This window comes from Glycine max, chromosome 1 (assembly GCF_000004515.6).
Source record: "Glycine max cultivar Williams 82 chromosome 1, Glycine_max_v4.0, whole genome shotgun sequence".
NCBI classification, from domain to species: Eukaryota; Viridiplantae; Streptophyta; class Magnoliopsida; order Fabales; family Fabaceae; genus Glycine; species Glycine max.
This window is the reverse complement of record NC_016088.4, coordinates 18,359,409-18,365,638: the sequence shown is the minus strand read 5'-3', so window position 1 is coordinate 18,365,638 and position 6,230 is coordinate 18,359,409. Positions and strand designations below refer to the sequence as shown.

General features: G+C 35.9%; 1 pseudogene; it reads left to right on the top strand.

Moving 5' to 3' along the window:
- The first annotated feature begins 531 nt into the window (after positions 1-531).
- Positions 532-1,162, top strand: LOC100798250 (calcium-binding protein CML38-like; annotated as a pseudogene).
- The last annotated feature ends 5,068 nt before the right edge of the window (positions 1,163-6,230 follow it).

Below are 6,230 nucleotides of genomic sequence, written 5' to 3'. Positions count from 1 at the left end.
TTTTCTTATCTTATAAATGCTAGTTAAAAAGTTTATTCAAGCTGGGCTTAAGTAGATAAAATTTGATCCTACTAGTTGAAGTTAACCCTCATTAACAGAGTCTACAATTTATATATAGACCCACTCACAAAATCTCATGTTTCATACCATAGCCCAAAACCACAACATATAGTACATCTCAAATTTCAATTTTCATACAAAGTTACAATTTGTTACTTATACTACTACACTTTAGTTGTTCCAACACAAGTGTTTGTGGCAACAACTTTGATTTGAGGTTCTACTTTTTTTGTGTAATAAAAAAAATTTGAGGTTTTTATTTGATATTCATTGAGTCAGTCCATTTTTTGAGTAAAGTGATATCCTCTGCCATTTCATTATTAACTCCAAACTTTAGACGCTCCACCGTGTTTTTTTGTTACTTATACTACACCCTTTTAGTGTTTGTAGCAAGGACTTTTGTGTGAGGTTTTGTCATAATCAAGAGATATCTAATCCTTCTATTTGATACTCAATTACTCCTCTGGTCGGCCTATTTTGAGATAAAGTGATATCTTTAATCGCAATTCTGTTCCTAAGCTTAAGAATCGAATCTCAGATTTTAGTTAGGAACTCAAGTGTCAAATCACTTGTATCAAGGACTTCTAGTTGATTTGAGGTTCGTTGCACTATAACATGGGGAAGCAAGTTGGCTTCGAGGATGTTCTAAGATACTTTGACGAAGATGGTGATGGAAAGGTTTCGCCTTCAGAGCTGAAGCATGGGCTCGGAATGATGGGTGGTGAGCTTCCAATGAAGGAAGCTGAGATGGCAATTGCGACATTGGATTCTGATGGAGATGGGTTGCTGAGTTTGGAGGATTTCATTGCTCTCATGGAAGCTGGGGGAGAGGAGTAGAAGTTGAATGACTTGAAGGTAGCTTTTGAGATGTATGACACTGAAAGCTGTGGGTTTATAACCCCTAAGAGGTTGAAAAAGATGCTTAAGAAGATGGGTGAGTCCAAATCCATTGATGAGTGCAAATCTATGATCAAATAGTTTGATTTGAATGGGGATGGTGTCCTAAGCTTTGAAGAATTCAGAATTATGATGCAGTGAGGCATGTATATATAAATGTTGATTCTGTATAGTGTGTATTTGAAATTTGATTGATTTGTTTGCACATCCTATGTATAACACTATAAAATGGGATAAATACTTCAAGGATGTTCAGATTTCACCTTAATAAAAAAAACTGATGCTTCACGTGGTTGCAACTTTTGAACCACCTCTGCAGCTACTTCCTGCAAGAAACAACACAGATTAATAAACATTACAAAAAACAATTGTATGACTTATGTAAATGAATCTAGCAAAATCAAATATATAAATAGAAAATTCCATTAGACGATGTTAATTAATTGTCCTTCATCATGATCATTACGATTAGCATGAACGTCGTCAACTTCTTCTTCTCCGACAACGTTAGGAGTGATTTGTATGCACAAAGGGTTGCACGCATTTCAAACGTCTCCTTACGAAACACATCAAACACTAAAACCCCCTCGTCCCACAACTTTCTCAGGTCTTCAATCAACGAACTTAGATAAACATCAATGTCATTTCCTAGTTGTCTTGGGCCCGATATCATCATAGACAATATCATGTTTTTTCGCTTCATACGCAACCAAGGAGGCAAATTGTAAATTACTAGCAGAACTAGCCATGAACTGTGTTGAGTGCTTAAGGTGCCATATGGATTCATTCCATCACTGGCTAGTCCAAGTCTAAGATTTCTTGGCTCTTTCCTGAAATCCGAATACAAACCATCAATCTTCTTCCACTGCGAGCAATCATCCGGATGACGGACCATTCCATCACAAATCCTTCCATTTGCATGCCATGTAAGGTCTTTTGCGTCATCCTCATTAGCAAAAAGATGCTTCAACCTTGGAATGATTGGAAGATACCACATAACCTTCGCTGGAGGGCCCTTGTTTGAGTTTTCATCTGAACTGCTTTCCTCTTCATCCTTCACTTTGTACCGTGAAGTCCCACAGATAGGGCATTTGGACATTTCTTGGAATTCATGCATGTACAGTATGAAATCATTGGGGCAACCATGAATCTTCTGATACTCCATACCCATCGGACACAATATCTTTTTTTCCTTATAGTAAGTTTTAGGCAGCGTGCTGTCCTTTGGAAGCAGATTGTGCAGTACCTCAAGCAGTGAGGTAAAACTCTTGTCACTCCACCCATACCAGGCCTTCACATTAATTAGACTTAACACCGCAGACAACATGGTTAAGGAATTCTTGCACCCCATATAAAAAGGCTTGTTTGAATCACTCTGCAATGTGCTTGTTGAAAAGACTCTTGTCCAAGGTCACGAATCATATCCTCCAAGCGATCTCCCATTTCTACATCAAACGGTTTAGATTAGGACCCACTCTGTATGTTTGTCGCTTCACCATGCCATATCCACATCGTGTAATTCTTCTTAATCCCATCACACAATAGATGCTCCCGTCTGTGGTCCAGTAGTTGTCGTCTTCCGTTCAAATAGTTGATGCAAGGACAATAATATTTTCCTTCTTCATTCGATCGAGCTCTTTCTGAAGCAAATTACAAGAACTGCTCGACGCCATCCTCATATTCTGGGCTCATGTGACTTTGATTCATCCAACTTCAATCCATCTAAGCAATTCCATGCATGAAAATCTCACTTTTTTATTTATAGGTGTGGCCCTATCCTATTTAGGAAGACTGTCTTTTATGTTAGCTTCATATGTCAGGGTTAACATTATTTTGAAAATTTTGAGTAAATTTCGACAGTATTTCGCATTGGTCTCCAACTACACGACGTGACATTGGTGAAATTAATTTCCCAATAATCAAGTATGCACTCAGAGAACAACTTGAAATGCAATGTACCAAAATTTCATCAAATTAATCAAAATAATAATATCCTTAACGAATGAATCTAACATAAAAATACCAGTCTCCCCAAACTGTCCAAACAGACAATTCAAGACTAAATATAATGACTAATGCAAACTGTCCGCAAGAATCATTGCATTCAGTCTCAAACGGGAATCTAAGGTTCACTCAGCATGAACAACAGTTGTTTATATAGCAAATTTACATTGATGACGTACAACAACATACAAAATCTAAATTTCGGTTACAGAAAAATATCGACATCAACAGTTGTTTGTATAGCATATTACATTCATGACATACAAGAACATACAAAATGTAAATTTTGATTACAGACAAATATCGACATCAACAGTTCTTTATGTAACTAATTTGAAATTCTGGGTTTCAGGGGTGCTTATGCTTTATTATTATAGTTGGGTTTGTGTCTTCTTTTGTGAATATGTTAGAGGTATGACAGATTCATTTTATGTGTGATTTATTATTATCTGAGGCTTTTGGATTGGAGAGGGACGGTCTTAAACCAACAGTCTTGTTTGGCCATTGTTGATTCCATGGAGTTTGTTGAGTCGAACCCTCTCTTCCAAAACCCCAAATCCATGTCTTATTCTATGCTTCTCCTCCAACTTGGTAGTGTCATTGAGTTAAGAGTTGATGAATCATTAGCTTGTTACAATGGTGTCACCGAGTCTACGGTTGCAATCAACCGAATGAAATTGAGTTGCTATGCCAGCTTCATCATCTGAATTTGGTCACTCTATTAGGATTTTCTGACCACAAAGACTAGAAGCTTATTGTATATGAGTGCATGTCCAATGGATGTCTCTTATGATGACCTATACTCTAGTGATAAGAAAAAGGAACCACTAACATGGAAACAGAGGCTAAAGATCTGCACAAAAGCAGCACATGACCACACTACTTTGACACATGTGTCATTAGGCCGATGTTAAAACTGCTTTTTGTAGTAGTGTTTGATATATGATCTCTAAGAAAATGATGTCTTATCTCTATATGTTTGGTTCTAGAATGCATGATAGGATTTTTAGATAGATTGATAACACTTGTGTTGTCACATTTCAAGGGAATATGATCAAGGACTAATATCTTGCACACAAGCAAACACTAAGCATAATATTTGGTCAACTGTAGTTAAGTAAAGAAGTGAACCAATTATACCTCTATACCTTGACTCATAAATTGATTTACATTTCTCATCTAAGTCTAGATAGGTTGATGTTGTCATTGGACTTGATGCTTCTTTGCATTTTTCCATGTTGAATTTCTTAATTAGTTATGTATAGTATTTGGTTTGGCATAGGAAGGTTCCATGTTTCATTTGCTGGACTTGAAGTTCAAGGATTAACTCTCCCATCATAGACATCACAAATTCTTTCTGCAACTGGAAAATTCCTTACACTTGGTTGTACTCTTTTGCAACAGGTGTATAGGTTTCATCATAGTCAATGCCTTCCTCTTGGTTGTACTCTTTTGCAACCAATTTGACTTTGTTTCTTACTATGATGCATGAATCATCAAGTTTGTTTTGGAATGCCCATTTGGTTCTGATTGACTTATGAGAGGAAAGTTTAGGAACTAAGTCCCACACTTCATTTCTTTTAAACTGATTTAGCTCTTCATGAATAGCCATCAACCAATGTTAATCATACAAGGCTTCATCTATGTTTCTTGGTTCAATCCGAGAAACAAAATCATGTTATTGCATACAATCCTAAGTCTAGAGCGAGTAGAAACTTCCTTTGATATTTCTCCACTTATGTTGTCCAAGGAGAGGTCTTTTTGAGTTCTCCATTCTCTAGGGAGGTCCTTAGAAGGTGTGGTAGTGATTTCATTGCTTTGTTCAAGCTTTTCAACTTTGGTTTCATCTTCAGGAGTAGAATCCTTATCCAGAAAACCTGCATCTTCATCTTCCAAAGAATTATCTTGAACAATAGAATTAGTTTCATCACACACAACATGAACAGATTCTTCCACACATAAAGTTCTCCTATTGAACACTCTCTATGGTTTGCTTTGCAATCAGTATCCAAGAAAAATACCCTCATCGGTTTTTGCATCAAAGTTTCCAAGAGATTTTTTACCGTTGTTTAAAACAAAACATTTACAACCAAAGACCAAAGACCCTCAAGTGAGATATATTTGGTTTTCTTCCTTTGTAAAGTTCATAAGGGGTTTTCTTTAGAATAGGTCTTTTAAGTACCGTGTTTAAAGTATAGCAAATAGTGCTCACGGCATCATCCCAAAAGTACTTTGGTAACTTTGTTTCATTTAGAAGAGTTCTAGATCCTACTTCAAGGGATCTCTTTTCCTCTCCACAACACCATTTTGTTGAGGTGTTCTTGGGGGAAAAAATTGTGGTGAATGCCATTTTCTTCACAAAAATTTTCAAAGAAAACCTGCATCTTCTCATTTTCTCGTTAAATTAGTAGTCCAGTGGTTTCAATACATATTCTCATTTTCTCATTATCTTGATTCATTACTTTCTTTTTGAGTAGAGACTACCTTTTATAGACTTTAGAGAAAGATCCATTATGGGATAAGTGTTTATTCCTTAAAAAGATTTATTGTCTCACATAGGAAGATAAGGCTACGTGTCATGCTCTGATTTGTGAGGAAATGACCAATAGTGCAGACAACGCCATGTGCTCTTTGTCCTTGACGAAAGTGACCTCAGAAGAATATTCTATGAGTACCTTCTATTCTCTTCTATTTCATCCTTTCCTTAAACTCAAATGTTAGCAATTCAAAATAAGAGGGGCAAAATAAGTTTGCAGAAGATAGAATACGTGTACTTCCATTTTATTGGCTATCTCAAACTTATTGATCAATGTTGATCATTCCAAAAGAATGTATTAGTCTATTACTGGCTGGACGTGAGAGTTGACAAAATGCAATGTATACCACTAATTACCATAATGAGTGGACACTATTTGGTTTTAGCGCATTGGACGCTAGTTTGAACAAATAAAAGAGCATTTTCTCTTAGAGTGTGGACGATTCATGCAAAATATAGTTAAATTCTTTAACACATTGATCTTGTCCACTTGTCAAAAACTCATTCGAACATCAATAATTTATACTTATTGTTATTCATCAAAATCCCAAGTATTTTTCTTAATTAAAATCAAAGACAAAAAAGGGTTGATAAAAAAATAATAAAGAAAAAAAGTAGAAAAGAAAAAACAAAACCAAAATGAGAAGACAAAGACAGAAAAGTATATATGAATGATTGTACCCCATGGCAAATAAAATGAAAGAAGGAAAAAGGGACCAAAAGATGAATGAAA